This window comes from Artemia franciscana, unplaced genomic scaffold (assembly GCF_032884065.1).
Source record: "Artemia franciscana unplaced genomic scaffold, ASM3288406v1 Scaffold_867, whole genome shotgun sequence".
Classification (NCBI taxonomy): domain Eukaryota; kingdom Metazoa; phylum Arthropoda; class Branchiopoda; order Anostraca; family Artemiidae; genus Artemia; species Artemia franciscana.
In genome coordinates, this window is record NW_027068640.1 from 56,687 (window position 1) to 62,779 (window position 6,093).

Below are 6,093 nucleotides of genomic sequence, written 5' to 3' on the forward strand. Positions count from 1 at the left end.
TCATGGTGAAGTTTACTGATAAGGAAATGGCTCGGAAAGTCTACAATGAAAAAGCATCATTGGCGGGTAGGGGTATATTTATTGGCGAGGCACTTACAAAAAAGGAAACGTGACCACGCATAAAAATACGTGGTCCGATCGCGGCCAGATGCTTGAAATACCATCTGGTCAAAACCATGTTAAGAAAATTCGATTCTTATCTGACTGGGTGTAATAAATATTTGTTTTGTTGGTTCTTTTTTTCCTTGTTTATTTATTTTCTTTTTTTCACTTCTTTGTTTACTCTTTTATTTTTTTATTATGTTTTGTTTATTGCTTTTTTATATTTTTATTTTTTCTTTCTACAATTTAGAAATCCAAGTGTTATAGTATCTCTTTCCCTTATTATTATGAGATGAATATTTGAAATGTGATGAGTGAGCAGAATTTAGAAAGATAAAAAATGGCGCAGTATGAAGGTGAGCCATTTGATATTGATGAACATTTATTGGGTGATATAGCGTCAGAAAATTCAGAAATTAGTTTTAAACCAGCAAAGCCGAGTGATACATACTTCAAATGAGGATTTTTTTTTCAGGTTATTATCTTGATTTAAGAAGTCGTATTGGGTAGAAGAGGACTGGCATTTTTAGCTGGAGGCAAAAGATTTTACCAACTGGCTGGCCGTTTTTAACAACTGTAAGGTAAGGTAAAGAATACGGTATTAGACTTTACAATCCCTACCGGCGGTGTTGATCTCCGTTTCTTGGCCATTCATCTAGGAAGTGCAATGGGGGGCTGGGGGCCAACCCTACTGTGCTTTCGCACGCCCTTCCTGTTTACTTTCCCCAGATTTCTCTACCAGATTTCGTATTTACCAGCCAAGATTCAGATTTCAGTTCATATCATGTTACTATTTTAATGCTGTTTTTTCAACCAAATGGAAAATTGTGGTACCATTTGCAAAATCATGGCAGGGGTTGGTAAAACTTTCCAGAGCCTCTTCTTGACTATTTATTTAGTTGTCTCTGATTTATTCTGATTTATAAATCTCCGAGTGTATCGCTTGAAGATTTTAAGCATGATTTTCAATCTTTAATGGGTTTAGTGAGTAGTTCAAGGCTTGAATATGTTTTTATGGGAGATTTTAATTATGATTTGAAGAATTTAATAGGTTTTAATTTGGATTTCTTAAATCTTATGCTATCTTAAAATCTGTATCCTGCAGCGACTATTCTAACAAGACTTACTACGCGCAGTGCAGCGCTTATTGATAGTAGATTCGTCACTGGGGAAAGAATACGATCAACACATGCGGATATAATACAAACTCCTGTATCGGATCACCTCCAAACATTAGCATGTTTGAAAGTGACTACTAGACAGACGTTTAAAGGTCAGCAAACGAGCTTTAGAGATTTGAAAGCAAATAATTTGAAAAATTTTCCTGAGGAAATGAAAGTTATTTCATGAGAGACTGTACTTTATGAAAAAGACCCGTCAAAAGCTTTCGAAAAGTTTTACGTCACTTGAACCGAATTTATGACAGGACATGCCCTGTAAAAACTGTCAAACTGAGAAATAATTCTCCTAGGAAACCATGGGTTGATGGATTCCTCCTTTTTGTGATTACTGCTACTTTATTCGTTTCAGGTGCTAAGCGTAGTTTATGATTCTGTGATCATATTTGGACTTTTTCCAGCATGTACTGTCCCAATTCAAAAAGTGTCCTTAGACATTTTCCTCTCAGTAAGGATAGTGGGTCACCCACATATACCTGGCTGTTTTAATAAATTCACCTGGCTGTTCCTATCCAGGTTCCCATATACGGGGAGATTACCCCCTTCCCTGTGGGTATCCTTTTTGAACAGTCTTTGATTTTCTTATTCGCTTTAGCTTTTTTTTATCTTTTTTTTTGCTAAGACTTCGTTATAAGTGTGCCAATTTGTTTTCCTTATATCCCTAAGAAGTTTCCGTGGTCTTTGGGATATATTCATTTTGTATCTTATTATTTGATGGTCAGAGAATGACGGAAGATCTCTCACATGCGAATCCTTTACCAGCATCTCATGTTGTAAAGAGATTATTGCTAGATCCAAAACCTCTCTTCCTCCTCTTGTTATGAAACTAGGGTTCAAACCCTAAGTATGGATCAAACCAGGGATGTAAACCTGATTTACATCCCTGTTTAACGCTAAGACCCCTTAACTACCCCTAGAGAAATCTTTGCCTACCCGTACTAAAATCTTAACTACATTATACATAGATGCTATAATCTTAACAAATACACTTGGTAGCCCTAGTGCTAACAACGACTCTATCATTAAACTTCTAACAACTCCATCAAACGCCCCTTTTAAACCCAAAAATGCAATAAATAGCCTGCCCTCTTTTCTACTAACTCGTTTCCTAATCATCCCTAATAAAATTAAAATCTAATCTATAGGACTAAATTGTAGATTTTGGAATGGAAGGGAAATTTATTTTGCGACGAGTTACACCACTAAAAGGATTGAGAAACAATAAAGACTCCGTGCTGATGTTGTTATAAATATTGATATGTTATATCAATTGATATAACATATATGATATGTTTAAATATGATATGTTATATATGATATGTATATATGACATATAATAACTTAACTAAGTTACATGAGTTGCATAACTAAGAGGATTGAGAAGTAATAAGGAGTCAGTGCTGATGTTGTTATAAATGAGTGTCTGAAATATTGTGAATTAGAGATATGTTACTGAAGATTGCGGATGTGATTTTTGAAAAAAAAGGAAGTACAAAGGGATTTAGGAAAACTTTAATTAAACCCCTTCATAGGAAAGGTTGCAAGAATGAGTGTGATATGCAAGAGGTATCAGTTTGATTTCTGTAGGAAGGAAAGTGCTTATCATGATGATATTTATTAGATTAATATACAGTGTAGTTAAATTTTTTAAAGAAAAAAAGTATGATTTTAGGAAATGGAGAGGATGCGTCAACCCAATTTATCTGAGATTAATAATTGAGATGTCTTAAATTTTTAAGAAGAAGTAGGCACTTGACAAAACTTTTGGGTATTCAAAATCATTCACCAGACCTATTTCACACAACTAAAATTAATCTGCCAAACATTTCTTTCTGCTTTCGCAATCATGAATAATACAAACTCGCATCATTATTCAAAGTTGCTCGAGTTACTGTGAAATATACACTGAATTGTTAAAACAAACTTAACATGGAAAAAAGGAGAGGATTTTTATACGCGCCGAGACAGAGTAGACAAATATTTTTGATAATGATCGTACTGGTAAAATCTACAGTCATTGATATGAAGCGTAATATCTCATTAGAGAGAATTTATTCAATTAAGGCATGTCCTAAACAATTTCCCTTGCAGCCTATTTGCAGCACTTACATGAAGCCATATTAATTAGTAATAATAAGAATAAATTTAAAAAAGGAATTTTATCGCCCAATATAAAACTATAGCATATCATCAAGTAGTTCGAGTCTTCAAGTAGATATGATTTTTATTCTTTGCTCATGACAACGGAGCAATGTCTTTGTAAATCAAGCATTGAGCGAAAAACGTCATATTTTGCGTCATGAAACCTAAAAAAGGAAAGAAAGAAAAGATGAATTCAGATCTAGCCCTACACACCCCTGTTGCATTTAAAGGTCCCATCCGACATTTTCACACTACTCATATAATTGCAAAACCCGTTTGCTAAGATTTTGTCAAGGAGAGTTCTTACCGTGAATGTCCGCTAACTGATGAATTTCGACATTCACCAATGAATCTCGAAATAGCTTTTTTTTTCTAATTGGATTTAGTCAGTATAGCCAGTCAACTTTTTCAGTTTAATGCAAGGTTTGATGATGACCGGTTAGATTAGATTAGGCTAGGTGAGGTTAGCATAAGTAGTTAGGTTAGCTAACTATATTATAGTTAGTTTGATTATAGTTAGTATAATTAAATAGGTAACGTATAATTATATAAATATATACATAAATATAATTATACAAATTGGCACTAGTGCCAGCAATGATTGATCTCACAGATGGCAGTGATTTCCAGCTGACGCACCTGTCAGAAGACGACGACAACCATTATTGTATTTAAAACCTGCAAAGGCGTGTAATGCTGCATATGCATAACCTGACAAGTTTATGACGACGTTGGCCTGGTCAGAGAAGAATTCAGATTTTTAATATTTATTTATTTATTATTCTTTTCTTTTTGCTATTCGGTACCAATTTTAGCCCAAGATTATGAATTGAACTACTAACAATGTAATTGAACCATTTCACAATAATATCGAAGCATTTAATTTTTTCATAAATATGTACCATTTCATAAAAATGATAAATTGACAAATAAATAGACAAACTGAATCATAGACAAATTAGTGACATTTTATCGACAAAGCATTGACATTTTATCTGCCTGTGAAATGAATGTAGTTTATGGTGGAAGAAAATCTATATTCCTGATGAAAAATGCAGTTGAAAAACCCACTAAGCAATGTTTTGTCCCTTTTGCAAAAAAATGGAAATAAAATTCAAAAAACAATTTCTTTAGTGTATATAGTACCATATTTTCTAGTAGCTGAAGATTGTTAAGTTGTCAGCGTTTCATTCTGCCTCAAACGATGCTATAAGTTTGCATCCCCCAAGTCATTCCGAGCACCAATCTGCCTCAACAAAGAATGAGGAACAGAAAACTTGGGTTTTCAAAAATAAACCATATTTACCAGAAAGGAGGGGGTGCGGTCAAAAATTACCTTTCTGTGTCAAATAGAAATAAAAGTGTTCTGCAATTTGCTCTACGTCAGCCTGATTTCTGCTCAACTTTAAGCCATTCGAAAATGCGTATAATTAAGTACAAAATAAGAGTAAGCGTAAGCTGCCATAAGCTGCCTCTATTTTAATACTGCTTAAAATAAGGACCTTTATATGTTTCAAGAAAATTCATATGGAATTTCTTTTTTTTACAACTTGTTGTTTTAGTTTGAGTTTTGTTTTACATTCTTTGTTTTACCTATTGCTCAGTTTTCTCACTTATATGATAATTATGACATTTTCAACCCCTCCATCAGTAAAATATACATTTTGGTGACAGAAAAGAAAAATAGTATTGTTTAACTTGTGAAGCTGCTACTTCAGAGTCTTTAGAATTGTTAATTAAAATAATCTGGCAACGAAATTTTATTAAACATAAAACATCAGAGGGGGTCTTAGCTTTTTACCAGTACTATACCAAAATCAGTAAAATCCTACAAACCTCTTGGTCACGACATTCGGCGTAATTGAACTGGCTGAACAAGACATCTTCATAATGGCAGCTGTAAGGCTTTCAGAATGACCAGCAGCAACTCGGGCAAGGATGGCTGACCCTAGCAATACCGATTCATTTTCTTCAGGCAATAGAACAGGAACCTAAAAAGGGAAAGGAAGTCATACTAAAAGTGCAAAGGACATGAAAATAAAAATAAAAACCTCCCTGACTCATTTTTTAATTACCTTGACAAACTGATTCATGGGAATTTTGAAAAATAACCTGAAAACCCTAGAAAGTGTCTTGTAAATAGTAAAAAGGACATAAAAATGCCCCCCCCCCAAGACTTTTCTTAGGTTTATTCATACCTGAAAAGGGTAGATATTTTTCTTTAGGTAGTTTCAAAATTACGAAGTAATTAGGGCCCATTTTCACGAGGATGAGATTTGGCCTCGTGTTTCCTATCCTCGTGAAAACAACAAATCGTTCAATTAAAAGGTGGATTTGTCTATCCTGTTCTACCCTAGTCGAAAGCAAACCATAGGTACTCTACAATAGAGAACATTTTTTTTTTTTTGAAATAGGACACGTTACAGCCTGCAATCGTACACAACTTGATTAATTCGTCATTACGCACGCGTATATTTGTATATTTTTTTTTCTCGGAAATGGCAGGATATTTTTTTTCTGGAAAAGGAAAACTAACATCCCCCCCCCCCCGTCCCAAGAAAAAAAAACAAATCTGATAGATCATGACGTTGGGAAAATTTATTTGGATCCTTAATTTTGGAAAAAAAAATTTCATATGAATGACGTCACCGGGGTGATCGAATCTAGCATA